The sequence below is a fragment of the Rousettus aegyptiacus genome, unplaced genomic scaffold (genome assembly GCF_014176215.1).
Source record: "Rousettus aegyptiacus isolate mRouAeg1 unplaced genomic scaffold, mRouAeg1.p scaffold_m13_p_11, whole genome shotgun sequence".
NCBI classification, from domain to species: domain Eukaryota; kingdom Metazoa; phylum Chordata; class Mammalia; order Chiroptera; family Pteropodidae; genus Rousettus; species Rousettus aegyptiacus.
In genome coordinates, this window is record NW_023416286.1 from 63,405,483 (window position 1) to 63,419,121 (window position 13,639).

The 13,639-nt window shown below is 32.4% G+C and overlaps 1 pseudogene; it reads right to left on the bottom strand.

The window, feature by feature from the left end:
- Positions 1 to 12,802: 12,802 nt before the first annotated feature.
- LOC118609821 lies at positions 12,803 to 12,920 on the bottom strand (annotated as a pseudogene).
- Positions 12,921 to 13,639: the final 719 nt, after the last annotated feature.

A 13,639-nucleotide genomic window follows, 5' to 3' on the forward strand; every position in this document is an offset into this window, starting at 1 on the left:
GCTGTGAGTAAGTGTTCATCACACTCTGAATCATGGGAAATCCCACCTATATTCAGGTTTCTTAGCAGAACAGTTATTTATCTCTTAGTTTCTTCCCAATTACAGTTAACACTGCAATACTAGTTTTAAAAAGCTGGTTTTAAACATTTAACAATATTTCTGTGGAACTCAAAGGTACCTGTAACTGTATTCTGTGACTACAGTATGAGAGATTTAATTCTTAATTTATATATTTTTTACGGTAATCAGGATTTTGGAAAATGTAAATTACTTTAAACTTGCTTACTTGGAAACCCCAGAAAGTTTCACAATTAGTTGATTGCATTTTGTTTTTAAGGGGTTCAGTCATACTTCCTTTCAAAATTAATAAATTATTGTAAGTAAAATTAGAATAATCGAAAACTGTTCAATCCCAATGAATTTGAAGCTTAGCCAATTTACATATTTTTAAAGTCCTTCCTAACTAACTAAAAACTCATCCTTCTCAATTTCAGGGGCCACAGCTAGGTATGCTTTATAACTAAAGTGAAGCTTTTCTGGTTATGATTTCGAAGATCAGAAAAATATCTGAACTGCTAACAAATGCCTTTTGCAACCAAGGAATGTAAAAATAAAACTATCTGAAATGCCAAAGTAGACACACTGCCTTCTCAAGTTAGCTGAAACACACGGTACTGTTTTACACGATCCAGAACATTTTCAATGAAATGAAAAGCTCAGTTCAACATCAGAATAGTTCCATATAACTGACTGTTTACATTGTATATAGCAAGTAGTAGATAAATATCTTTATTTTTCACTTTTTAACCATATGCTTTTGAGCCTTATAGACAGTTATTATGAATTGAGAACATATAAATTTCTTTAGCTTATTAATAACATTCAGAATTTTACTTCCTACCTTTTGCTGTTTGACTATGTCAGTATCAACTGACTTAATTGTATTGAATTTTTGAAAAATAAATTCAGTTAAAATATTCATTTGAGGCATAATTACAGGATTTTAAGAAACTAATGAAGCAATAATATTCAAAATATAGATGTGAAAACAAGAATGATATAAAAACTAAGACAAATATGACTATCGATGTTATTTTAAACCTATATTTACAAAAAATTTAAATAGTAATTGGAGAAATCCTACAAGTTTGCTATTGCAATTAAATATATTTCATATTTTGGCAATTTGGCATTTTAAGCGTACACATATTATTTTCTCACAGTGCTTAAATTTTATCAGAAAAGGAAATAAACTGGTTATAAATCAAGAATATTTTGAACTCTTTAATAATGAGCTCAATGACAAATTTAATGGCATGTTGGAATTTTTATAATATGTATTTGAAAATGTGTGAAAATACATATATTTTATATTTATAAAATATCATATTTTATATTTTGAATTTTAAAAGTGTTCAATCCAAATTAACAGTAATCTATTACGTGTTTGCTATTCTTCTGGCAGTGTTTTAAGTCATAAATTATAGGGGGAAAGATGAATAAATGTGTGATTTTGAATAAAGAAGCAATTTGAAGAAAGTGCTTTTTTGTCGTTAGTATCTTTGAAATTGTCACTGTGGTACTCTATGGAATCAGATAGGAATAACAGATGATTGTTTAATTTAGAAAGTTAAGCATAGTGGTTACTATTTGTCACAATAAAGAGATAGCCTCTACCTTTAAAGAGATTCAGCATTGATGTTTATGAATATATATAAAATTGTATGGATTTAGAAAACAAATTTAATACATTTTTAATTAATATTTAAAAGCGATGTATCATTATAGTGCATTATAGTAAAATATTTCACTAGTTTTGTACTTGTTTTTACCAGAAGGATACAAATCAAAATTAGAAGTAGCTTATTTTTTTAATTTTTTGTTCTTAGTTTAATTCAGTAGTTCTCAACCTGGCCACACTTTACAGTTGTCCAAGGAGCTTTTAAAACATGCAAATATCTGGCCTTACTTACAGATGTTCTAATTTAGTTGGTCACAAGTTAGATCTGAACATCGTTTTTAAAAAATTCCAAGGTCATGCTTATGTTAAATTGGAACTGGCAAGCTCTAGTACTTAGTTCTTGCATTAGATGAAAGAATTTGACCAATCAGTGCCTTTAGCTGGTTAATCTTAATAGGTGCTTGGACCAGTGTTCGTCCACATTACATATGTGCATTATTAACACGCACAGAGAACCCATTAGAAACTGACCCAGGATATTCCAAATCCTTCACGAAAGAGTTATGGACATAAAGTTTTAAAAACAAATCAAAATTAAAACTTTCAGAAATAATTTTGAAAAACTTAGTATGTTAACTGTAGCAACCTTGGTTTATAAGGTACATTGGAAACTTCCGAGAGCTGTTTGTATATTTGCTGTCTGGGGTTGCAGTTTAACCAAGAAATCTACCTAACAGTGGAAAAGCATTCCAAGCTGGGATTGTATTTTTAAAAAATTCTCTGTATCAGACACGTTTTAAATTTTTTTTTCTCAATCACTTAGCTACAAGAAAGTAGTATAAAGAGATCATCTAAGTATAAAATTTTAAAAATAATAAAAGATAATAAGAAGATGGTCCCAGGTAGAAAAAATGACCAAACACTAATGCTTTTAGTCAATTTTATTTAATTTCCTAACAGTTTCTTAGGTTTTTACATTCTTGCTTTCAAATACAGGCTTTAACTTCAGTTTGTATCAGAGGAAACAAGTTGATTCAGCCTGTTATCTAGGTCTATTTTGCTAGTTAACAATTCCAGAAGCAACTTAATATATTGATTACTTAATTACCATTTTAAGATTGGTTAAAATAACACATGTTTCACAGTTGTCATATTATTTTACAAAAAGTACACTTGAGTACCTATATTCACCTTGACAGGCCCAATAATTTCTATGTATATCATGATAATGAAAATTATTTTTATTTTATGTAAATTGTAATTGGTTATGTAAATTATAATTGTAAATAATTTGTTTTTTTTATCTGGTTACTTAAAAGGTTGGATGACAATTTGCTATGACTGAAGATTTGTGATGGTACAATCGCTATATTTCTATAAATGCTCAACAGAACAGATAAACTAATGCAATCATAAACACGAAGAGTATTATTTACATGAAACTTCCAAAAAAGAGGATACATTTTTGGAAAATCCTGCAAAACAATGCACCCTTGTTCTCTTAAATGCCAGTTAAGTCTTTTTATATGCAGATAGTAAATTTCAACATATTAGCTTGTTTTTCATATACCATTGTTCAAAACAAGGAAATACATTGCAAAGTTTTGACCAGTTAATATCGAAACTGAATTGAAACAAAAAATGACATTTTTATGTCTGAAATGATGAAAGTAAGGGCCAATTTAAAACATGGCGAATGAGTTGGGGCTCTATACTACAATTGTCCAAAGAGGAATCGGTACCCACCCAAGCCTCAGAAATCATCCTTGAGAATGTGAATGAACTTCCTTTGTTTTCAGAGAATATGTACATGATGGTATTGTTTATAGGAATTTCCAAAAATTATGTGGGTATAAATTTAACAGCAAATGATATTAGATTTAGCCTTACATACTTAGGTGTACTCAGTGTTAAAATGTGCTTGCAAAATATTTAGAGCAAATTGTACTTCTCTGGCTGGGAGGTCATGGTTGTTGTTATTGGGAGCTGCAAGCAAAATTAATACAAGAGAATGTTGAAAACCAAGTCAAGATAGTAAGGGATGAGGGCAGCTTAAGTTTATGAGCTGTAAAAGTCCATGCAGAATATCAAAATAAGAAGTAAGACAGATCTCAGAGGAAGGGAATGAGTGTGGAAAATAGCCTAGAAAGTGGGTGATGGAGATAAAGTATATTTTTGATTTAAGGGTGGTTACATGGTTATAAAAAAGTCATTGTCACACACTTATAATTAGTGTATTTTATGTTCTTTGTTCTATCTATATTATCTTTCAATTTCAAAACAATACAGACAGCAATAACGACAAAGAGGAAAAAATCTGTCTAAGAACTCAAGAGAAGGAATTAACGAGACTCAGCAGGATGGTGTGGTTAAATACCTGCATATTATCTGTTGCTGGCTTTTGTGTGTTCTCTAAATGATTATGCATGGATGAGCTAGTTGCAATTAGAGTCAATAATGGGACAGACAAATCAATTATAGGTAATATTTAAGAAACTACTAATTCCTAACTTTAGCCAGAAGAGCTGGCTTTTACAATATCAAATATTCAAGAAAAGACTAACCTCTAAGATTAGCAAAAGACTTCTCATTTTCATTATTAAATGTTTAAGAGATGACTAACATTTTACCTTAACTGAGTGATTTGGCTTTTCCTATGGACATTGTTTAGATCCACATCTAGCATTAGCTATAGCAGCTGGTTATTTCAATATCCAGTGTTCAAGATTAGTGCCTACTATTGGCAAAAAAAAAAAAAAAAAAAAAAAAAAAGAGCTGTTTTGAAGTCTAATGTATGTTCATCTAAAATAATTGCCAGAGTAGGCACTCAAATTTTTTTGTCAAATTAATCAATGAATATGAAAGTCATATCTGCAGAATCATAAATGTAATAATTGTTTTATGAATGAACCCTTAGAGACATATTTAATAATTAAGGCTTGGAATTCTATATGAAAAGGGAGATGGACTTTTGGGGGGTTTTATTTACACTTATGTAGTATTTTGCAAAGAGTCTTAGTTGAAATCTTTGTAGGAACCAGTGGGAGACTAGAAATAGGAAAAGACCAGGATTAAGAAACACTGGAGATAGTTGCACTAGACTCTGTCAAGATTACTAGGTTTTTGAGTTATGAAATCACAAGTGAGTTGGGACTCGGATAAAATATTGATAAAGGCTGAATGGGAGGGTGTAATAAAAATGGCAGGGAAGCAGAACAATATAAATAGGAGAGGCTGATCATTAACTGACTGACTCAGATCAGAGAAACAGAAACAGAAATGAGGTGCTGAATCACCTGGTGGTATCATAAATGGATCTTGGTAAGAGTCTTATGTATGATCGCTTAGTGATTCCCAGAGCATCTGTGGCCCCCAGATGAAAGTTCTCTGTCTTAAAGCACATGGGACACTGTTTCTTCCATTGTCCATGAATCAATTAGACATCATTTAATATCATTTTTCTGATATCAAAATTAATTCCTTACAAGTGGGGAAGTACAACAGTGGGCTAGATATAGGTTGATACATCTGATTTCCTGGGAACTACATGCAGTAGTCCTCTCTTACTTGTGATTTCTCTTTTGATGGTTTCAGTTACCTGTGGTTGACCTCTGTCTGAAAATATTAAATGGAAAATTCCATAAATAAACAATTCATAAATTTTAAATTGTATACCATTCTCAGTTGTGTGATGAATTTTCATGTTGTCCTGACCCATCAAACCTAAGACATAAATAGCCCTTTGTCCAGTGTATCCACATTGTATACAACATGAAGCCTGTCAGTCACTTAGTCACCATCTCCATTATCAGATCGGCTGTCCTGGTATCACAGTGCTTGTGTTCATGTAACCCTTACTTTCCTTAAGCATAATCTCAAAGCACAAGAGTAGTGATGCTGGCAATTTGAAAATGCCAAAGAGACGCAGTAAAGTGCTTCCTTCAAGTGACAAGGTAAAAATTTTAGACTTAAGAAGGAAAGAAAAAAAAATCATATGCTGAGGTTGCTAAGATCTATGGCAAGAACAAATCTATCTGTGAAACCGCCTAATTTAAAATTAAATTGTATAAAAGGTATGTATACGTAGGGAAAGTTAGTATATGTAGGGTTTGGTAGGATAAGGGGGGACTACTATGCTATATTACATATCCCTGATATAAAACCAAACTAGATATGGAATAGAAATAGTTATTTCTAGCAGATTGACTTTTGACTAAAACTCTGAAAGAGCTTTAACAGATTATAGCAGATTGTATTTTGACTTTTCACCAACTGAACAGAATATTAGCATAACCGTTCATTCACAGGTATGTGCTTGTGAAGGTAAATGATTGTATTTCCTAACTTAGAAAACTGATAGAACTGATTGTGGTAACCACACGTGGATTTGTCTGCATGAGAACACTCCAATGATTAGTAATTATTATCTTTGAATATGATATCTAGCTCATTAAATAGGGGGCATGAAAAATGCAAAGGAGATGTTAGGATTAGGATTAGAAGAGACACCTTCCCAATCCCATCCCTCCCCACAAAGTGGTAGTACCCTGTGAAACAGGTGAGGACTAAAAAAGAAAAAGTCAGTGTGAGGCACCAGCAATCACAACACTACCTGGTAGAACTGAAATGGCAACAAAATTCTGTCCTAAATAGGACTTTCTTAAATATTTCTTTCTCAGGGGTTATACCACTGGCAGTCCTAAATCGATAAGAGATTAGTGAAGTTTAGATTGACAGCAATAAGAAACTAAGCATCAGCAGATTCTAAGACTCACCACCAAGGGCCGCCTTTTACAGAGCTCTACCCTGTGTATACTCCTGCTCCTGATCCTGGAGGCAGGACACTCTCTAAAGTCTTTTAATCTTTCAGACAAATTAACCGCTGCATTTTAGCAATACAGTCTAGAAATACTATCACGTTTGATATACTTTAGGGTACATTCAAACAATATTAACTAACTAGAATTAGAGATAAAAAACACTCCATATATTTTTCATTTTTGTTTTGACTCCTTAGAAATATCCTGCATTTTTGTTACTTAAAAACTGCCAAGCTAGGTAGAACAGTATTTCTAATTTTATATGAGATTGCTAGTCATTAAGAATTAGTCAACATGCATGTACTGAAGAAAAATTAAGTAACTTAATTCTGAACATTTCCAAAGCACCAATTCCTCCTTTGGTAAATCTTCAAAAGAAATAATAAAAAATGTACCCTTAAAAAAAAAAAACTCACTTTCTTTAGTTCCAATAGAGATTCGATGAATAGCAAAGTTACCATTGTTCTGATTGTTAGAAGAAACAAAAATCAAGACTTATTTTCATATTGGCAATCCTGGACAATACAAAATTGAGAGTATAATACAGATTAAGCAATTCCTTTTAACTTTTCCCAAAGTCTTAAAGGCATCTCAAAACCTTCTCGGGTGGTCTATAAAACATCTAACATTTCCATGTATGTTAAAGTAGAAACAATATACTCCAATGTTTAAAGAGTGGAATTTCGAGCAATAAAGATCTGTGTGGGGGTCTGAATTCTTCTATTTTCTAGCCTATAATCATGGACAATCTTCCACCTCTCAATCCTTATTTTAAAAACAAGAATATCAATAATATCTATCAGGTTGTTTTTAAGATACAAGTGAGATAATAAATGTAAATGGTTGAAGGTCATAAATAGTACACAGAGATAAATATTAGCCATTATTATTATTAACAGTAATATGGAGTTAAAATATACTATGAGTATTTGCCAACATCTAGGTTCTTTATGTTGTTGAAAAGATATAAAATTATATTATTATACATATTGAGCCAGATTCTCAAAACATTCTATTTTGTAAAAGTAAATTATAGCTGAAGAAGTCGTAGTAACTTTTACAGCATAAAAGTGGCCATTTTACAAATTACCTAAAAGTCTCTCTACATAGACTCTTCTACATACCACCCTCCCCACCAACTCACATATTCAAATGTGCAAGACATACAGAACTAGATAGGTTGTGTGTTCATGAAGGAAGAGGAATAATACATTTCAACCTAGTCATGCAATTAGTACGAAGGAAAGGATAAACTTATTTTCTTCCAGTCTTTTCTTCCTGGTTTAAGATTTATGCGAATGAAAAATAACCTTTAAATTCTCTCTAAATTGATACATTTGCTTTAAATTGAGCTTGACCTTTGCCTCCTTTGGAGCATGATAGAACGAGCTTTTGTTTTACTTTAACTGGTCAAATCCACTGTTTAGCAATGAATGAATGAATGAATGAATGAATTCATTTATTCAGTCAACAAATAATCCTTGAGTAAGATACAGAGATGTATATAACATAGAGAGCTTTTTTTCAAGGAGAAATATCCATAGAATGGACATGTATAGAAGTATTGTATGGGAAAACAGCATAATGCCTTGTAGTGAGAAGATGCTGGACACAGGGTTTCTTGGTATGTGTCTATATGTTTTTAAAATAAATATACAATAAAAACTGAATTTTCACTGATAAGCCTATACCACTTCAGTCTTGTTTTTACAGAGAACTGAGTTAAGAGAGTTCCCAGCATTTGCTGGATGGGTGAAGAGAAAGCGAGAGGAAAGGGAATGCTGATTTCACTCCTTGTTTATTAAGAGCAAGGACTCATTGAAAATTTCTTTAGGTTCTTTTGCAGGGGCCTGTCTCCTAAAACTCCTAACCCCACCTCAAGAATTGGACTCAGTGTACTTTCCCTTGTTCTTTGTAGTATGCATTTAAAACTGCAAATCTCCCCAATCTTTTTCTTGCCCTGTTTTTTGTTGTTGTTGTTGTTGTTGTTGCACTTATTGTCTTAAAATATTCAATTTAATTTACTTTCTTATTATGTTTATATTTTACTTTCTGCCTCTAACTGCTTGCATATAGTCTATAAGGGAAGCCATCTTATTTTTAGTTCTTCGCAATCCAAATATTCTGATTTTTTGTCTTATCTTTTTCTTAACTTCATTTTTGTTCTACTCAGTCACTCTTCTCAATACCCTTCGCACCAGCCCCTGCCTCTGCCAAACTGGGATTAGATAAAGGTATTTGGGAGAAAAAGATAAATGGAGAACAAAAATTCTAGATGTTTTTTAAGTTAAATCTTCTTAAATTTAATTCATTTTAAGTGGCATGTGTGTGTGCGTGAAAGAAAAAGACTCCACTGTTTCTAAAATTCTGGCCTTATTCTGAGAGATATTAATTTATTGTTACTCAAAATAGGTACAAAAAAATGCCAACACCTCAATTAATTGGCATAATTATACATTGCATTGTCCATTCACTATGATTCTCTGATTTACCATGAATTAATCTATTCATGCAATGAAACAATCAGAGATAAGCCAATCCTCATAGGATATAGGGATCTGGATCAATGGAACTCTTTAACTTTTCTTTTTTATATCGGTAGACCCTCTAAGTATTTTTAGAAATACTTCATAGCACTTTTACCAACCAAAAGCCTTTAAATGGTCTTATAAAATGAACTGTGTGTATAATCAGCTATCTTTGCAAATCTTGCTTATAAACCATTAGTAATGCAGTCCATCAACCACAGTGCCAATATATTTTGAAAGAGGCTTTATAGAAACATCAATTTTATAATTCCCTTTAGTGGCTTACACGAAGGAAACATATAATCTTTCTCTAAGCCTTCAAAACCATATGAACTAAGACAGTTCAGAAGCCTACTTTGGTAGGCACCTAGTTATTAAAGCTGACTCCTACTCCTTGCATGGAAGACATATCACAAAACGATCTCACCAAAGGAATGGGACAAATTTGGAAATTACATTCAAAACTAGAAAAAAATCCTTTAAAAAATATTTTTGATCCAGGAAGCCTGTATATATCTATGCATGTGCACATGTCTGGCATGCTTGTTAAATTATAACTTTATGATGGATAAGAACATATTATAAATATTTTAAAAACAAACAAGAAGATGTAATAAATTATTTTATTAAAAATAATCAAACAATTGAAAAGAACTTTAAAAAAGAACTCCAGTCTAAAGAGGTAATGCAATGTAAAAGTGATATCTCAGTCAGAATTTGTGGAATTATTTTATTTTTCATTAGATTATAAGCAAAGTTCATTTAACTTTAAAGTCAATGAAAGAAAACAGAAAGCTTCAGAAATGCTAGCGGGAGAGGTAGAAGGGGAAAGGCAGAGTTTCAGCGAAACTATGTAGGAGTAGAGAGCTTAGCTTTTGGGGGTTTCATTTGCTTTGGTTTATGCTTCTAACTTTTGGGGGAAACATGGTGCCAGTGGCTTGTGGGTTATAGTTGACTAGGTGCCTTTCAATTAGGGTGTAACTTCAGCTATTCTGTTAAGAATAACCTTTTTGGCTGGACTTAAAATGAGAGCAGTACTCCTCTAGAAATTATATATAGCATGCCCCTTTTCCAATGGAAACTTATATTTTAACAAGTATGCCCCAAATTCTCTCTCATTCACACAGAGACTGACTTTCTGGTTCAAAATAAATTAAAGATGTTTTTGAGTCTTAGATGCAGCTTGTGAATTCTCCTTGCTTAATGTGAATTCACATGATATTCATGTTGATACACCTTATTAACTATTAACCTATCAACTTAACAAACCAGAACCTGAAGGACTGAAACAGGGCATAGCTAGCTATACTTTGAGAAGGAGAACTTTGAACATCAAAAATACTTCCTTGACTATCTAAAAAGGATCTTAAAATATTTATTATGGGATTGGAAGAAAAAATAAATGACAAGGGTGATAAAAATTATGAGTTTTTGAAAAATACGAGGGGCAAAATGAATGAAATGAAGTTTGTCTATATAATGGTTTCTCTATGGCCAGCTTGAAAATTTGGGTAGGAAACAGGGTAGATCTAACATTGCCTCTCCAGACCTATAATCTCTCTCTCTTTCTCTTTTAAAAGCCAGGATATTCTAGATATGATTTTGTTTTAAAAATTACCTTTTTAAAGAATATAATTATTAAAAATTTCTCTGTATCATTTAATGATGTGGAAATGCTAAAGTGTTAGTATTCCATTCATGATTAGCTTTTCCAGTAGTTAATGAAATTAAATGAGAAAATAGTTAACTCAGACATATGGGTTCTTATATTCAATACATTAATCAAAGCTCTCTCTTTCCTCTGCAAGACATATTGACCCACGGCCACAGAGTATTCACTAGAGCTAGCAGGCTTTTTTCAGTAAGTGCTATGTTTCTGATCCCACCAGTCAGAGTCGAGGACTTGCCAAAAATCAGTTGTTTGTTTCCAAACTGATTTATGCTAGTTGTTATTGTAATTATGCAATTGCATTAAATGTTACATAAACTAATAGAATAAGAGTTGGAAGGGAAAATTGTTGTTTCTAAGAAAACTAAGTTGAATGCTTTAGGAAGAGTCCCTATAGGATTTAAAAACGAAAAACACTGTTAGCTCAAATGTATGCGAAATACTGTAAAATAGTATGAAGAAAACAAGCCAAAAATCTATAGTCTCATATTATTTTGATAATGTTTTACATGTTTTTGTTTTGTTTTTACTGAAAACAATATTAGAAATCTCAGAAGATGAATTGGAATATAGTTTATATGTGAAAGACATGATCTAATCAATAAAATTCGAATCAGTGAAGCTATACTTGAAAAGGTCTTGGAGATTTCAGAATAAAATGCACACTTATGTGCTTTTGTTAATGTGTTTAAAGTATGTAATGTTAACATAATTAGAATGCAAGTTAACCATTTTGCATTTGTTTATATAAAGTTGCTAATTTACATGTCAATTTTTATAAAGCTTAATTCTAAGCATGCAATATAAAATACTGATTACTGTAGCATTTAGCAAGTTTGTTTGTAATATTTGATGTTTTAAAAAGAGTTAGTTGACTTGATTTTATAAAACAGTAAAGAGTAACTTTTTGCACCATTTCCTAAAACTGAGATCAGTTTATAAGACCTTGTTATACCTCAAGTTGAAGGGGGAAAAGTGGAGTGCTCAGGAGGTACGGGCTGTATGTGCTTAAACTGTTGTTGTGGACTGAACATTTGTGTCCTCTCTCCCAAATTCATATGTTGAAATCCTAAACTCTAGTATAATGGTTTTAAGAGGTGGGACCATTGGGAGGCAACTAGGTCATGAGGGTGGAGCCCTCATGAGTGGGATTACTGCCCTTATGAGAGACCCCAAAGAGCTCTGTAGCTTCTTTCACCCTGTGAGGACACAGTGAGAAGATCTCGCTGAACCAGGCAGTGAACTCTCACTAGATACTGAATCTGCAGGCAACTTGATCTTGGATTTCCCATCCTCCAGAACTGTGAGAAATAAATATTTGTTGTTTAAACCACCCAGTCTATGGTATTGTGTTACAACAGCCCAAGCGGACAAAGACAACTATATTATAGATAACATAATCTATGACAGTGTCTCTCACACTATTCTCTCAACAGATGATATAAGGTTCACTAACCTATGATGAAAAGAGGAAAATAAGGGCAATATAGTTACTTTGAAAATCCTAAATGCATTCCATATTAAGGACTGTTAGTTACTCTTAAATATACCCATTTTATTGTTTTGTGTTAAATTGCCTTCTTTTGAAATTAAGATGATGGAAAGTTTTTGTTATTGTCCTTAGTGGACAGAATAAAATATTGCATCCTATACTCTATGTTAGAGTTTTATTTTTTTTGGGGGGGCAATACTTTGTGTTCGAGAGAAAGGCAGAGGGGCTATCAGCTTGCTTGAAATTGCACATGATCTATTGTATCTATTTTATTTATACTGATTTCTGTAAAAAATATATAGATGTGGACCCATGGTGATGATCCAAGCAGGTGGACTCTTTTGTGTATGTCTTGGCAAAGTTTGACTATTTTTCAACAGTCTACAAAAATAGAAACATGAAGGGGATTTTGAACAGCTTTACATACTCATGGAAGGAGAGAAATGACAAAGTTTAATGCTTAATAAAAAAAAGAATGAATATAGCAACTGTCAATAGATCTATGGTTTCTTTTAATTTTTATTTTTTTTTAGGCGAGGCAACCCTTGGTCGACTTCACAGATTGCACGGACTTTGTCAGCTTACTATCCCTTATTTTTTAATATTTTTTTACACCTGCAGCATCTGGTCTTCTTAGGTGGTCTCCCATCCAAGTACTAACAGGCCCGTCCCTGCTTAGCTTCCGAGATCAGATGGGATCAGGCTTGTTCAAGGTGGCATGGGCATAGACAATCCATGTTTTTAATTCATGCCAAATTCTGTTGGCCTAGATACAAGTAAGGAGGAGGGAGAGAATAGAACTGTAATTATATGTTCAGCATGGGAGGTGAAGAAGCATCTCTCTGGACCCACCCACATCCTCAGTCGGTTGTGGGCACTACTGACCAAGATTATGTGCACTATTTATATGTAAAATGACTATACTTAAACATAACACTTACCAATGATTTCCATTCTAAGATAAAAATCTCATTAGAAATCAATGGAAAAACCAGACTGAATAGAGGCTAGGTTAATAATTGACTGAAGTTTTCTTCTGGTTCAATCACTATTTAAAATTGTTTATAGTTCTGAGGATAAAAAAAGAACTAACCCTGATGTTAATACTAAAACAACAAAATGAAACAAAACAAAACAACCTTGGCAATTAAGTAAATGATATTTAAGCATTTCATTCATTCTTTCATTACACAGCCTTTTTAGAAGTATAACTTTTTGAGAATCAACATCATATATTCACATACTGTTAACATTTTTATAGATCTTTACAAATATTAACTCATTTAATTCTCATAAAAATTCTGAGGTAGTAGATGAGGGAGCTGAAGCACAGAGAGGTTAAACCAATAAAATCAAAATACAAATTAAAGAATAAAAACAAATAGATAGGACTGTGATATTCTAGTGCCTAGGTTTGGGCATACCAGTCATCCCAAACCTTTTCCCTGC